The 17,235-nt window shown below is 41.6% G+C and overlaps 1 protein-coding gene across 2 annotated transcripts in view; it reads left to right on the top strand.

Annotated features, from left to right (window-relative positions):
• The window catches only part of LOC124795367, a 285,690-nt gene that overhangs the window by 64,356 nt on the left and 204,099 nt on the right, over window positions 1-17,235 (top strand). The window lies entirely within an intron of this gene.

The raw sequence follows: 17,235 nt of genomic DNA, 5'->3' as shown, positions 1-17,235 counted from the left end.
ACTGATATTGGAAAATCGCAGTCCAGCCCATCCCTCCTCTGAGCTCGTACTAGGAAGTCGCCTCCAAAGTCCGCGGCGCCGCCACGCTTTCGAGGCCTGCGATGCACAATGCGCGCCGCCCCCTCACAAAAAGTGTCCCCGGCCGGGCATTATGTCGGACGCGCGGCCTACCTGCGGGGGCTACCTGGGCGCCGGCACATCTGCCGCTACCAAACGCGCGAGCACCCCAGCGCGCCTCACGCGACTTGTGCCCAGCTGTCGTCACAGAGCCGCCTCGGCACGCAACACTTCTCGCGGCTGGCAGCCACCCCGGCATCCCAAGCAGACACGCGACCGGCCTTCCCAACCGCGCCGGGTCTGCTCGCGCCCCCGATCTTACATCAGTGTCGCCGCCCATCCCTGCGCTGGGTCCGTTCGACAGACATTCCGAAACACCGGCGGATAAGGCAACTGGCGGGTTGCGACTTGTTGCAAGGACACTGGGTAACTCGGCTCGTTTGCGACAGAATGTTTGCAAAACACTCGAACGAGCAATACTTCGGGTGTGTGAGATCCCTATGAGATTGGATTAGCGGGGATCTACTTTGGCACACTTATCCGTGAAGGGAAAGCAGAAAGTTTGAAGGAGTATATAGAGGGTCTATACAACGGCGATGTACTTGAGGACAATATTATGGAAATGGAAGAGGATGTAGATGAAGATGAAATGGGAGAGATCACACTTTGTGAAGCGTTTGATAGAGCACTGAAAGACCTGAGTCGAAACTAGGCCCCGGGTATACAACATTCCATTAGAACTACTGGCAGCCTTGGGAGAGCCAGTCCTGACACATCTGGTGAGCAAGTTGTATGATACAGGCCAAATAACCTCAAACTTCAAGAACAATATAATAATTCCAATACCAAAGAAAGCAGGTGTTGACAGATGTGAAAATTACCGAACTATCAGTTTAATAAGTCACAGCTGCAAAATACTAACACGAATTCTTTACAGACGAATGGAAAAACTGGTAGAAGCTGACCTCGGGGAAGATCAGTTTGCATTCCGTAGAAATATTGGGACACGTGAGGCAATACTGACCCTACGACTTATCTTAGAAGATAGATTAAGGAAAGACAAACCTACGTTTCTAGCATTTGTAGACTTAGAGAAAGCTTTTGAAAATACTGGAATACTCTCTTTCAAATTCTGAAGGTGGCAGGAGTAAAACACAGGCAGCGAAAGGTTATTTACAATTTGTACAGAAACCAGATGTCAGTTATGAGTCGAGGGGCATGAAAGGGAAGCTGTGGTTGGGAAGGGAGTGAGACAGGGTTGTAGCCACTCCCCAATGTTATTCAATCTGTATATTGAGCAAGCAGAAAAGGAAACAAAAGAAAAATTTGTAGTAGATATTAAAATACACGGATAAGAAATAAAAACTTAAAGGTTCGCCGATGACATTGTAATTCTGTCAGAGACAGCAAAGGACTTAGAAGAGCAGTTGAACGGAATGGACAGTGTCTCGAAAGGAGGATGTAAGATGAACATCAACAAAAGCAAAACGTGGATAATAGAATGTAGTCGAATTAAGTCGGGTGATGCTGAGGGAATTAGATTAGGTAGTAAAGGAGGTTTGCTGTTTGGGGAGAAAAATAACTGATGATGGTCGAAGTAGAGAGGATATAAAATGTAGATTGGCAATGACAAGGAAAGCGTTTCTGAAGAAGAGAAATTTGTTAACATCGAGTATAGATTTAAGTGTCAGGAAGTCGTTTCTGAAAGTATATGTACGGAGTATACCCATGTATGGAAGTGAAACATGGACGATAACTAGTTTGGACAAGAAGAGAATAGAAGCTTTCGAAATGTGGTGCTACAGAAGAATGCTGAAGATTAGATGGGTAGATCACATAACTAATGAGGAGATACAGAACAGGATTGGGGAGAAGAGGAGTTTGTGCCACAACTTGACTAGAAGAAGGGATCTCTTGACAGGACATGTTGTGAGGCTTCAAGGGATAACCAACTTAGTACTAGAGGAAAGCGTGGAGGGTAAAAATCGTAGTGAGAGTCCAAGAGATGAGTACATTAAGCAGTTCAGAAGGATGTAGGTTGCAGTGGTTACTCGGAGATGAAGAGGCTTGCACTGGGTACAGTAGCATGCAGAGCTGCATCAAACCAGTCTTTGGACTGAAGACTACAACAGTTCGATCTTATCATTCGCCTGAAGCATCATTATCACCATCACCCATACAAGATCCAGCGCTGGATAAATGCCTCCATTAAACTTTTCTATGTATTACGCTCTTTGTCCAAGAGAGTACCCAAGGTTTGATTTGAATTAGGGAGGGGTATGGGACACTTCGCATCAGTTTGTACAACAGGAAGAGGTACATGAGGGGAAGCACGATCTCTTAAAACACATGACTTACAATTAATTAAAAACTAGCTGTTTAATCTCCAAACATACTAAAGCAGCCGGTCGGTGTGGCCGAGCGGTTCTAGGCGCTTCAGTCTGGAACCGCGCGACCGCTACGGTCGCAGGTTCGCATTCTGCCTCGGGCGTGGATGTGTGTGATGTCCTTAGGTTAGTTAGGTTTAAGTAGTTCTAAGTTCTAGGGGACTGATGACCTCAGATGTTAAGTCCCATAGTGCTCAGGGCCATTTGAATCATACTAAAGCAACAACTTATTATCCACTACCTGCACTATATTTAACTGAAAGGCTATAGATTAGGGATTATTAATTAATATATACCGTCATCAGTCATATTTCTTTTCATTTTCTGATTGCTGTTCAACGCGTTTCAGACCTTAAACTTCATTATCAAAGTCTGTATGGATATACTGGCCATTACATCTGCTTCAGTTTTTCACCTGACAGTGACGGAACGACATGGCTCTTAGATTTGACGAGGTAAGCTATACATTAGGCGGGGTTACTGAGATAAAGCAGTAAAATTTGTATGTTGGGTAAGTTATTTTGTTGTAAGGCAGATAAAGTACATGTCAATGAGAAAACTTTGTACATTTGCATTTTAATAGTTTTTTACGTTGAATGGTAACACGAAAATCGCTATTTGAAGGTAAAGATAAAATCCTATTGGAAGCTTGTAGAACCCAGTGCCGTCTGGAATTTTCAGTTGCAAAAAGACTTGCTGCAAGCACTAAAACATTTTTAGAGGTTTCACAATATATGGCTCTGAATGCTCCTGTTGCAATTTGGTATCGATGCTGTAGCTCTTATCAAGTATTCACTTGCTCAACCGCTTTATGCAATATTTTAATTTCTATACGGAGAGAAGCTGGCAACAGTTAACAAAAATGCGACATCGTTCATAAATGAGTAATTGCACAACCGACGTTGTGTTTCCTATGCACATCTACGTTTATTAATAGAGCATATGGTATCTTAATGACTGTTATACGGTTGTACAATACGAATATAAGTGTTTCAGAATTAAAATAATCAGCAGAGGTAACTTTTATTACTTAAGCCGAGAAGTGGTAGAGTAAAAGAAGTTGCCACGTGTCCATCTTTACTTGGATGCTATCACTGGAATTAATGCTTTACTGGAAAATGGGCTAACATACCCGAAAATTAGGTCGTACGAAAATAAAATTTTGTCGAATAAGGCAAGTAAAGTCTTTCGTTTAGGTTGTAGGAGGCGCGTATTATGCATGCAGTGATCAATGTCTTCACGCGAAGGTCAGCTAGGAAAGTCAAACTGAACAACAAGGCTACAGTACAATTAACTATTTTCATTTAGTGGATGGTGCAAACAGTTACATAATGGCAGAAGCCCCATTTTCCGTTGTATTGCTGCCAGTAATTGTCTCTCTATCCCGCGTTTCTTCATCCTAAACTACGTTCTGCGAATTCCCTCTGGAGTGTACGTACATCGAGTACCAGGAAGCATGGCCGTGATAAATATGTCTGCAATTCTTTCACCTACGAAGAGACCTCGCGATGAAAAACAAGTGTGGTGCAGGAAGCTCGTCTTGTACCTCACGAATACCGACAAACTCGCAAAGTGTAATGTTAAAAGTTCGCTTTAGGCTCCAAATAATGGCAGATACTAGCCACCCACTGGTGAAAAAGAGTGAAATACTTTTACAAAACAAGAATTCCGGAGATACGAAGAGAAGATCATTTCTTATCTACATTACTTACGAACGCTGAAAATATCTGGAAAATAAAACCACCAAAATAAATTCCTCTCGATGTTCATTTATAAAAATATCATAACAAGTGCAAAAATCCCAGTAGCATTTGTAGAATGCCCCAACTAAACAACCGGATATGGGCAGTTTTCATGTACGTCGCACCTTGGAGAACATTAGACAGGTTATTGTCAAACCTACACTCACGGCTCAAAAAGAATCCACAGGTTTTTCCACATAAATAAATCACAGTTGCATACAACTGGCGTGACAAAACCTTATCGTTAAAACAAACACTAATTGTGATAACACAATACAAAGAGAAAAAAATGCTGAGATTACGTGAAGTTATTTAGTTTACGTGAATTAGTTGTCATCTATCGATTCGCTTCCGTTAGAAAGCAGTAAAGTTCCGTATACACTGCTAAGTCTATGGTTGTTGATGATGTTGGTACAGTTGTTGGTAACTGGCATTTCTTACTCATAAGTCATGACCGTCCCTAACAATTTTGAAGTGAGATTCCACTTGTTAAGTGCATTTCACTTGGCCACATTCACAAAGTGGAGATGCTGCTATGCTTATGCGGAGTAGATGCTGTGCAAAGCTTCGTGCCTTAAGCCATGTCTCTGCGGTACAGTTTTCCAGGGCTGCAAGTCTCGAAAGCTATGCCAGAGAATTTTTGTGGCGTTTGGAAGGTGGGAGATGAAGTCCTGGCGCAAGTAAAGCTGTAAGAGCAGCTCGTGAGTAATCTTTGGATAGCTCAGTAGGTAGAGCACTTGCCAGCGGAAGGTGAAGGTCTCAGGTTCGAGTTCCATCCGGCACAGAGTTTTAAACTGCGTGGAAGTTTCATATCAGCGCAGACATCAGTCTTCTGACTGGTTAGATGCAGCCTGCCACGGATTTCTCTCCTGCGCCGACCTATTCATCTCAGAATAACACTTGCACCCTACGTTTGACTATACTAAGCCGGTTCATATGTGATTAGGATACACTAGTTATACAGAAGGATGAGACATGAACCTGTTAGAATTGCGTGGAGAGATGCATTTAAGCAGACTGGTGACCACAACAATAACACATCAAGGAAACAAGTACTCTCCGCCAAACACATCGCCGGAAAAAAAATGCAGTACAGTCAAGTACTTTGTACGCTAGCACCAGCTTACAGTATGTGAATACTGAGTAGTTGTAGCGCTAATTAGTCATCGTCGCCGCCGATCAGGTGGCAGACTATAGGCCTTTGTGTGTGTGCCGTCTGCATTGACTCTGCATGCACCAACAGTGCTGAGTCTAGAGATGAACAGTATTTGCAACATTCATTCTAGGGTACAATCGTGCCCTCTCGAAGAGTAGGTACTGCTGTTGAACAACTTCAGCCACTTGAACGGTTGTATTGTCCGCCTGTGTGAAGCTGGATGGCTATATCGGCGGATTTTGTACGTACTGAACACCGCGTCTCGTTGGTATGTCCCTGCGTTCAACAGTGGCCTGTGAAACATCGCCACATCCATAGACTAGATTCTGGACGTCCGCGTAGTACAAATGCACAAGATCGATGCATTGTGCGAGCGGTAGTTACCGACCAATCGTCATCCAAGGACTGAAAATTGCACCTGCTTTGTCGCCAAGGACCGTCTGCTTCCAGCAGGACTAAGATCAGGTGTGCCTCTGGCCATTCTGCCACTGACTCCTCGACATTGCCAAAGATGGCAACTATGGTGTCGTGAAAGAGTCGACTGGAGAGTGGAACAGCGCTCCGTTGTGTTCAGTGACGAGAGTAGGTTCTGTCTGTATGAGAGCGATGGGCGTACACCTGTACGGCGTGGAGCTGGTGAGCGGTCTATTCCAGACCACATCCGCCTACAATTCACAGGTCCACTATAGCCTTCATGTTGTGAGCATCCATCAGCTACAGCTTTCAGTCGCATTTGGTGATTCTGAAGGATAATGCAACCAGTGCCCTCTACTTTGCATGGGTTGTTATTCGAATGCTACTGGCAATTCATCGACAGGAAGTGGATGTGCTTTTTCAGCAGGACAACGCATACGGCTGCTGCGACGAAATGTGCTGTTCGGGGCGTGTAACAACCTCCCTGGCCAGCAATATCACCATACGAGGTGTGCGAGAAAAGTAATGATATTGATTTTTCATCTACGAAAGTTAAAATAATTTTCAGACAGCAATATTGTCTCCTTCAAAGTATTTCTCTTCTGCAGCTGTACACCGGCAGAGTCGTTGTTCACAGTTTTGGTAGCAGCACTGGAAGGCTTCAACTGGTAGCACCTTTGACACGTCAATCACATTCCTTTGAATGTTCTCCGCAGTCCCAAAATGATGTCCTTTTGAGACATTTTTCAACTTCGGGAAATGAAAATAGTCACAATGACTCAGACCAGGTATAGGCCTAGCGGACTGTTGAAAAACAGCAATGCATTTTGATGTCAGACTTTCCATGATGGAAGTGGCCATGTGACATGGGAAGTTTTCATGATGCAGTATCCCCGTGTCTGCAATGTCCAGTCTCACTCCTTAGCCTTTGAAGGACGTTTTCTTTAAAACTCTTGCTTGACAGATTGTCGTGGACGAAGAAATTCTTCATGTACGAAACACCTAATTTCTACAAAGCACCCTCCCGCCGGAGGTTCGAGTTCTCCCTCGGGTATGGGTGTGTGTGTGTGTTGTCCTTAGCGTAAGTTAGTTTAAGTTAGATTAAGTAATGCGTAAGCTTAGGGACCGATGACAACAGCAGTGTGGTCCCTTAGGAATTCACACACATTTGAACACAACATCTAAAAAGCAAATCAACACTATTTTGAACTCTGATACGCTCATTCGAGGTTTTTTCGGTCGAGGAGATGTCTCAGTGTGCCACTCCTCACTTTGCCTCAAGATCGTACTCAGAAATCCAGAATTCACCACCTGTGATCACATGACTGAACGATTCGTGGCCATTGGCAATCCTCTCAAGATCAAAGCACACATTTCTTCGAATGTCCTTCTGCTCATTTGTGAGGTTTTTCGGCGCCAATATGAGGAAAACCTGTCACATGTCCAATTCAGAATTTGATGTATGGTGAAAGTGTTTAAGATGAACAGATCACCAATAATCATTATTGTTGAAACTTCGGTTTGACCTCACAAGATCATGTACACTTTCGACTTTTTCGTCCATTTTCGAAGTTGAAGATCTCCCTGAGCGACATTATCTTCAAAGTGTTCTCTGCCTTTCAAAAATGAGTTGTTCCAGTGAAAAATTTGTAGTCTTGATAAGAAATTTTTCCCACAGGTCTGTTTCAACTTTTCCAAAGTCACGCTCACGGATTCCCCAAGTTTAACACAAAACTTTATTGCATAACGTTGCTCTAAATTCCGCTGTTCCATTTTCGCAACACACAACAAAAACATTTTGTCACTGATGTTCTCAGAAATCGCAGGATGGCTGTACGGAGCTGAAACTCGGATTGCATCTGGAAGGGATGAACACACCGGTGCACGCAAGTAGGACAACACAGCGGTTCCAGGTCGCTCGCCTTGTTGTCAGTCTCATCATTTCTCTCACAGACCTCCTGTCTCTCGCCAGTGGCAAAAGTAAGGCACACGGTGAAGCGTGAGCTTGCTCGTTCTCCAGAGCAAGCAATAACCATTGCCAATCTGCAACTAAAGGCGCAAGATGCTTGGACAGTCTACCGCAGGGTGCCATTCGGCATCTACACTCATGCCTATAAATTAAGGATAATGCTGATACATGGTGAAACAACGCTCTGGTGGGCGGTTTGTGAGTTTAAATCACCTCTGGGTATGCCCATGCGGTGCATTTGATCTGCAGTCTTCACACGGTGGCGCTGACAGTAGTCCACATAAGGCAGAGGTGCGTTGGTGCATGTCAGAGTATGGTGCAGCGAGCAAGTGTTGAGATATTCGCTATTTTTGACTTCATTAAAACAACAAATACGAGTAGTTAATACTTTCAGCCAGAAGGCAAATACTTGTTTGTAAATAATGATTAATGTATAATGAGGCGTCGCATAGCGACGGTGGAATTTTCTAAATAATGTAATTCGTCGTCTTTGGGCGGCAATAAAAACAGAAAAATACGGATGGATATGCGATCCTTCACTATTTTGTTCGCTGGAGAACAAATGAAGCCTGGAGCGCTAAGAAGACTTGTACTGTTTTTCTCGAGTAAGACGGACGCAGATTTGTGGCGGTCTGATCTAATTATTTTTTACTAAATAAATAAAAACGTGTTCCGTCTAAGTTTTGAGTGAAGTGTAGGAAGAAGAACTGTTGTAACTTACCGTGACGAAGCACGAGCGACTCAAGAGGACAATGGCTATATAAAAGAGCGCTCAATGGACATGATACGGACATAAAAAAATCTACCGTCATTGTAGTATTAAGCTTAAGGTACGATATATGTTTTAGTTATAATAAATATTTGTTCTGGGAATACTGAATCATTTAGCAGTGCTCATTTCTATTATCTCCTCAGTATTATCTTCATTTTAATTATGCATTTTGCTAATATTACAGACTCCAAGATCAGCAGTCCAATGTGCGTGTTACATTGATAAAAAGAAAACTGTTTTATCGTCTTCTTGCATCAGCTTTAATATTGAATTTCTCTTTTGTGTGATGTTACAGTTGTTTTTGCGCCCTTAAGAACTTTCTGGTCCCTTAGGAAATTTTTTTGTCATAACAATAACTTCACAACCGGGTATGATCGTATCTACGATCATGAAGTAATTAGAAAGACGATAACGCAATTTCTTAATCAATAGCACGCTAGTTGTGACTGCCTCAAGCCACGCGAAACCGCAAGTAAAAACTATTCACATCTCATAGTGCAATATTTTATGACAATGGTCAATCCATGATTCTTACGCCAATTGTGATTGATAAAACAGTTAGTTAAATTTTCAATTTCCAACTTTCCATTGAATAGCAACATCACTTCTATTTTGTAACATCACACTTGGCGCCCGAACAGGGACCTGACCAAAAATTAGATCAAATTCTTGGAAAATTTTATATGTGCTTGTGTTAATAAATGTTCTGTCGTTTCATGTACACATCGTATCTCTGTGAGAATAACGGTCAATAATGCAGTTTAATTACCGAGAGAAAAGAAAAGAAAAGAGACGTGAATTTGCTGAGACAACATAGCGGTATTCAAGCCATCAAAAAGTAAGTCAGAATTTTGCATACGCAGTGTAGTGCTTCAGTAGCAACGTTGCTTTTCCAAGTCGATCCACATCCTTTCTATCTCCTTCCCGCTATAGAAAATCTGCTTTATTTTATCTTTCAAAGTAAAATTCTTCGTAGTCTGATAATAGAAATTATTTCTCCCCATTGTTAGTATACCTGTATTGCATTTTCAACATGGTGGATAGTGTGCGCAATTTGCAGTGAAGAGCATCTTCATTCATTTGTCTGAAACGGTTAGGTTCCATCTTGTCTTCTTGCCAGATAGAATTTCATTTGTTGCTCACGCGAGAGTGGTGCTCTTAGCGGACTCACCACGTCACTGACAAACGACGAAAGCCTTACGTAGCACGTGATTTACTAACGAAAATGGCAGATAGTAAACAGAGACAGGTGACAACAGGAGACGGGAGTGAAGACGTTAATAGTATTCCATACCCTTTACGATCGCGAACGGTAGGTTCCCGTGTGGAAACCGAACTAACCATGTCTGTAACAGGGGAAAGTGACCCTAAAGTCCAAATTCTTCCCGCTGCAGCTACAAATGACCTCGGTGCGTTAATGGAAATGCTGAAACAACAGTTTGACGCAGTAAATGAGACTATAAAAACACAAAATGAGACTGTTAACGCCCGATTAGATGCTGTAAGCGAATCAGTAAAAACACAAAATGAGACTGTTAACGCCCGATTAGATGCTGTAAGCGAATCATTAAAAACACAGCTAGGCACAATCAAAACAGATCTGCATAAAGAAATTACGGCTGAATTAAATACCCATTTGGGTGAGGTGCAAACTAAGATCAGTGATCAAATTCAGAAAATGCAGAAACAGGTGAAAAGTGAAATAGCTGAAGTATCTGGAACATTAAACACAAAAATTCAGGCAGCTACCAAAGAAATAAACTCAGTTAGAAATGCAGTATCTGACATTGAAGGTGTAGTGGAGGATCTGTCGAGGCAGATAGACTCAATCAATATTGAAGAACAGGTTAAGAGCACCGTGAAAGCACACGCGGAGGCATTGTCGGAACACTACAGTGAATGGATAAAGGGTAAAGATATTTTTATCGAAAAGAAGGTCAGGGAGGAGCTTAGGGAGACTGTCAAGGATGTAACTTACGAAATCTTAGCTGCTCCTGGTAAGTCGGGAGACACAGTAGTTTCTGAATTGGGACAGATTCGGAGGACACTCACACGGGATCTTCCCGAGTGGAAGCAGCAAGTAGTGGACGAAGTCAGAATGCTGAGAAACTGGGTAGAAAATCCGCACACGCATACGCAAACTATAGGGAACAACTATTTAGACGGTGACGAATGTCAGTCAACTCCTTATTGTTCACCGCCTGATTACATGCAAAACAACAGTCCTGTTGAGTCCCGAGTAGGGAAACTAAATGATCCGCCCACAATTGTGAGTTTAATGCAAGAGGAAAGTGTGATTGAGCATCGCACTTTTCCTGTTTTTCATCCGCAGAAGCGAGAAATACACCCCATCGTGTTCCTAAAGAATTTTTCCGGCATATTTCCCAGGAGCTGGACAGACAGACAGCGTATTCAGTTCGTCACTGGCTTTATTTCTGGTGATGCAGCATTATGGGGAACGGAAATGGTAGACACGTGTAGGAATTATGAAGAGTTTGAGAAAATGTTCTTGGCAAAATTTTGGAGTAATGGGGTACAGCAAAGATTAAGGAAGGAGGTGTATGGTGCGGAAATTTTCAATGAGAAGCATGGAAGTCTCCGGCGATACTTTGAGAAGTATCTAGCAAAAATTAAATTCTGGGATTCTCCGATTTCTTCCAAGGACGTAATTATGATTCTCAAAAGCAAACTCCCTGTGTCTATTAGAGAGAAATTAGTAAATGTGTCCGAAGAAGACACGGATGTATTCCTTTCTGTGCTGGATTCCTTAGATTTAATTAGCGAGGATGTGCGCTCCAAGGTTGGCAGCGGCAAATTCTTCCCTGGCAGCCAGCAGAATGCATCGCACGCGGACAACAATGCGCCCAAGGAGAGAGCGAGCTACTGCGACCGCTGTTACCAACCTGCCAGCGGTTATCAAAACGCAAACGGCAATAACTTTAAACGGAAGCAGAAAACCAATTACAGTAATCAGCAGAGATACCACCCAATTTACAACCACCAGGTACAACATCAGTACGGAAACCCACCCTTTAATTCTGCGCCTGAGCAGCATGGAAATTCTCCACAAACTAGTGGTAATTTTTCAAATGGACCAGTGTACAATCAAAGTTATAGGTCGAAATATAGCAAGTGGCATGGGCAAGGCGGAGGCCACCCAGCACAACATAAGAACAACTATTCACAGGATAGAGGACCGCGGAACAATTTTCAAATGGCACCAAATGCGAACTTTCCTTCACAAGGAAATGGTTTTGCCGGCAACCAAAAGATCGGGCGACATCAGCCTTCTCAAGTATTCTATTCACAAGTGAATGCACCCAGTGGATTTGACCCCTTTACACCGGCATTTGTACCACATAACCAGCACCAATATGAAACGGAACAAACACTTAAGGCCATGAATGACAAACAGGTTAAACATCCTGCGGAAAATTAGAGGCAGCACCTTTCAGCCTCCTAGAGGTCGCTGCCGGTTCCAGTGGGGGTACTAACGAATACTCTGATTCTGAGTATGTTAATGCGATACGGTACGACCATGAGACCGACTTACGAGATGACCTTGCACCTGACCTAGAAGCTCAAGACATTAATGACATTTATGATGAACAGGTCCAGGCTTCGATTAAGATTTCTATTACTAACATTCCTGTCACAGCCATTGTTGATACAGGAGCAAACATCAATGTGATGTCATCATGTCTTTTCAGACAGGTGTCTTCTGTTTCAAAAGTTTTATCATTGCCGATTCAGGGTTGCTCCATATCGGGAGCGATTGGTCCATTGAAACAGAGAGTTAGTTTACAGACGCAGCTTCAACTGCAGATAGAATCTGTTTTGGTTTTTTGCCACTTTCTAATAGTAAAGAACTTGTCAGTTCCATGTCTCTTGGGGATGGAGTTTCTTCGACAAACAAAAGCAGTGATAGATATTGAATCTGGAATGTGTACCTTTATCGTAAATCAACAACAAGTTGTTGTTAACTTGTTAAGGAGTAAAGTGAAGGCAGTGTTGACATTGCATCAGGTTTGGAGACGACAGAGGACCGCCAAACCGTGCTTTGATCAGACAAATGACCTGAGTAAATGGGATGACATAAATGACAATGAGTATGAAGACTTACTTCCTGACACAGACGAGATCGATGCTAAAGCCAAGGAATCGACTGAACTCAGGGGGGAGCAGAAATATGAGTTGTTCCATTTATTAGTAAGTTACAAGAAAATCTTTTCAAAGAAACCAGGAGTAATAAAAGGGTTCGAGTATAAAATGGAAGTGCTTCCCCACTCAACGTTCTGCAAAGCAAGCTATTCAGTACCCTACGCCCGACGAGAAGCTGTAAAGCATGAGATTAGGAAAATGCTGTGTTGGGATGTTATCGAGTTATCGAATTCGCCGTACTCAAGTCCCTTGTTGTCCGTACTTAAACAGGACGGTAGTGTCAGACTAGTACTGGACGCCAGATCAATAAACAAAATAATTGTACCGATAAGGACTCGGCCTGAAGCACTTGAGGAGCACTTGCAAAAATTTCATGGCATTAGATTTTTGAGTACACTCGATTTAAGAAGTAGCTATTGGCAGGTGAAATTGGCCAAGGAATCCAGAAAATATACTGCTTTTATATTTGCCGGCCGCTCATATCAGTTTAAGGTCATGCCTTTTGGTTTAAATGTAAGCTCGGGAATATTTATTTCTGCTCTCGATTTTGTGTTAGGACCTGAACTTCTGGATGAGGTAACTGTTTATGTAGATGACGTGTTGATAGCCACTAAGAACTGGGAAGATCATTTAGCTATTCTACGAAAGGTGTTTCAGAGATTTCAAGAACATGGTGTTACAGCGAATCTGAAAAAGTCAAAATTTGGAAAACGTGAGGTAAAGTTTTTAGGTCATGTGATTACACCTGAAGGGATTAAACCCGACCCGGAAAAGTTGTCTGCGATTAAGAATTTCCCTACGCCGGTAACTAAGAGGCAACTAAGAGGATTTCTCGGTCTTTCGTCTTTATTTCGACGATTTCTGTCTGGTCAAGTAATGAACAATCCCGCTTTGCACAATCTTCTGAAGAAAAGTACGCATTGGATTTGGACACCAGAGTGTCAGAAAGCTTTTCAGGCAATTAAAGATGGTCTTGTAAACAATAACATTCTCTGTCATCCACAAATGGACAAAGAATTTTGTATCACCTCAGACGCTTCGTTTGTTGGAATTGGATCTTGTTTGTTTCAGATTGAATTAGTAGACGAAACAGAGCAGATCAGAGTGATTAGTTTTGCGAGTAGGGTCTTAACAGAATGTGAAAAGTCCTATTCAGTTACTGAGCTGGAGGCACTTGCAGTTATTTGGTCCTTCAAGAGGTTTAATTATTACATTTTTGGCAGAAAGATAAAAGTGTTTACGGACCATCAAGCACTTTCGTATCTTTTGACCTGTAAATTACAACATCCGCGTCTGACCAGGTGGTGTTTATTTCTGCAAGAATACGATTTTGATATTGTGTATATAAAGGGCAAGGATAGCATTATTGCAGACGCACTTTCTCGTTCACCAGAAGGTCTGCCTGAGACAAGTGAGTTGGTAGAACAGATGTCGAATTACAAAGTTCTTCTTATGCAGGATCCCATTCATAGAAAATATTTCTTGGAACTGTGCAAGCAAATCCAGACACTACAGACCACAGATCCTAAGTGGGGAAAAGTAATCAGACTTCTTCAAGAAAATCCAAACCATAAGTTGTCCAAATTCTTCAAGATTCATAATCAGGTATTATTTCATCGTACCTCTGTGTCATCAGACAACTGGCTTGTTTGTATACCTAGCAGTTTTGTCGAACATCTTTTGTGGTATACCCACATTTCTTGGGGCCACTATGGTCCAGAGAAGTGTAAAAAGAAGATTGCTACTTACTGTTATGTGCCCAACCTACATCGTCGGATACACAAGTTGCTAAAATTCTGTGTCATCTGCCAAAAGGCGAAAGCTCTGAATATTCCTACTTTAATTCCATTGAATCCGATCATCGCAGAAAGACCTAATCAGCTCATTAGCATTGACCTGGCTGGCCCTCTACCGATGGGTAGGGGAGGTGTCAAATACCTCGTTGCTGTTCTCGACAACTTCACTAAATACGTTCGAATGTATGTTATGAAGACATCTTGTGCTCCGCCTATTATACGCTGTCTTGAAAATGACTATTTCCCTCGATTCGGAGTCCCCGAATCTATACTTTCAGATAATGCATCCAACTTTACTTGCCGCAAATGGCGTGAGTTTTTGGCCCATCACAATGTCAAGCAGATCTTAATATCACGTTTTAGGCCTCAGTCGAATTTGACTGAGCGGATCTTCAAGGAGTTTAACAGATTTGTTCGGACGTACATTCCAGACAAGCAAACTCGTTGGGTTGATTTTGTGACACCTTTTGAGGAGATAGTTAATAATTTGCCACACACTTCCACAGGTTTTACTCCACACGAGTTGATATCTCGAAAGAAGGAACAGAATGAGTGGGTTGATCCTCTTCCCAAGATACCTAGCCCTGAGGTAGATCTAGATGTCAAAATTCGAGAAACTTTAAGTTCCATTACCACCAATGCTCAATTAAGGAAGAAAGGCTATGATAAAAAAGTAAACAAAGTTGTAAATTACCATGTAGGTGAAAAGGTATTACTTAAGACTCATTTCAAGCCATCATTAATATGTAAGAAAAATCGCAAGTGGCAACATATGTACCAAGGTCCTTACCTTATTTTAAGGAAACCGCACATAGGGAGTTATTTGTTAACTGACCCGGCTACGGGGAGAGTAAAAGGCTTATTTCACCATCAAGACTTAAAGAAATTTTATAATGGTAGTGGTTAAATACTGTCGTGGAAATGAATTCTTGCTTACTGGAAATTTCCTTGTGTGAACTGTTAATGATAAGTATTGTGTTGAACAGCGCACTGACTACATGGTAACGGCTATTACATGTAAACTTTAAGTATTAAATGCTATGTATGAAAAAATTGTTTATAGTGATGGACATGAACCGATATTTCTTCAACAAGCTGAAGCAGGAAACTGGGGTTGCACCAAGAATTTCAATTTAATTTTAAGTTAGTATTAAAAAAAAAAAAAAAAAAATGCTTGCGAGGCGATTGCCCGGAGCTATATAAATATGTAAAGGTGAGCAATGGAGAAGGATGCGTAAATAAGCACTTCTCTCAAGATACAAGAATATTTATAGATTTATTTTTTAGTAATGTAAGTACTTGAAGTTCTGTAGTAAAAGCCCAAATTACCTGCTTAAAAAAAAAGGGGTACATGTTCAAACAGTCCAGACAGTGGACAGGAGTAGAAGAAATAGCTTAAAGTTCAGTTAAAGCGTGCTGTTAAATGGAAAAAACAAGTGGTAACCCGCATGTGTTCACGCAAGGAGACAAAAAAGCTGTAGTAAACTAAGTAAGGTGAAATACAGTACAAATAGAGGCAAACCATGAAGCATCAATAATGTAGCGTAAGTACTCCACGAGGCCATTAAATGCTATGAAAGTAAACTATTTCCCTGTGATCTGAGCCCAATGTAAAGAGTATATGAGGAATGTTAGCTGACGAATTGATTTCAGTAGAATCAAGGTACTAAATAACCACACAGCAAGCCCCCTGTATCATAAATAAGTCCAAGTAAAGATCTTCAGAAGATTTGTAGTGTAATCTAGCGACCATTCAATACCCTAATTGAAGGCTAATCTAAAGAACAAGCAATGCAGTGATATTTAAACTTAATATTGACTATAACCTGAGTAAGACGTAGAAGTAGCAAAGCATGCTGTAAGGAAGGAGGTTGAAGTTTATATATGTGCCTATGTTTATTAAGATAATTTTATTTACATGCAGATTTTATTGCAAAAATGTCTCCTAAGACACTCCTCTTATGAAATCCATTTTCCTTCTGCCCGTTCCTTTTGATCCTGGTTCATTAACCCAGACCAAGGGTCGACTTGTAAAAGGCACGTGTGCTTCGAAGCAAAGCAGTGCTTATGAGAAATGAGACACGTAGCGTGATGAACTTCGCTAGCTTTGGTAATGTTTGTTATGGACCGGTTGCGTAAACCCAGTGAACTGTCGGTAATTCCATTCATGCAAAAAAAAAAAAAAAAATAGTAGACACGCGTTACCCTATTTTTTTTTTTAACAGAGAACGATTGCTGAGTACATGAAGCGAAGAGGGAGACCTATTGTTATCCAGTCTGCCCTCAAATATAAAAACAAATTTGGCAAGCAAAAAAAAAAATTCAGCGTTAAATGCATACTCGTTAAGTAGTAGATATGCTGCGTGGCAGTAGAAAATGATCTTGGGTGCACTAAAGAATAAATGCAACGAGTGTTGCGAAACCTGTAGTTTTCATAATGAGGAGATGAGCACTTAAAAGAAAGTTTGAAAGAATATTTTTAGGTTCACTAGTGAAAGCAAATCTTGAGATATAAAGAGTCCATTCATAAAGCAGTTGTTCACTGGACTTAACAAAAGGAGTGACCATTAATTGTAAATATTAGCTCGTAAGTGATATTTTGTAAATAGTAGAATATAAGTCTTTCTGTACCAATGGAGGAAACCTGCAAAATTGGTTGTTTTGTAAATGAACTCTATCGGCGAAGGAACTAAGCACGAATGCTGTGTGAAGATGCACACTAAAGTGCGACGTGCATAATAAAAATAACTGTTCACTGTATACTAGTGGTAGTGTTGTACT

Source organism: Schistocerca piceifrons, chromosome 4 (genome assembly GCF_021461385.2).
Source record: "Schistocerca piceifrons isolate TAMUIC-IGC-003096 chromosome 4, iqSchPice1.1, whole genome shotgun sequence".
NCBI lineage: Eukaryota > Metazoa > Arthropoda > Insecta > Orthoptera > Acrididae > Schistocerca > Schistocerca piceifrons.
Note: the sequence above shows the minus strand (reverse complement) of the source record. Positions and strands in the feature narration are given on the sequence as shown.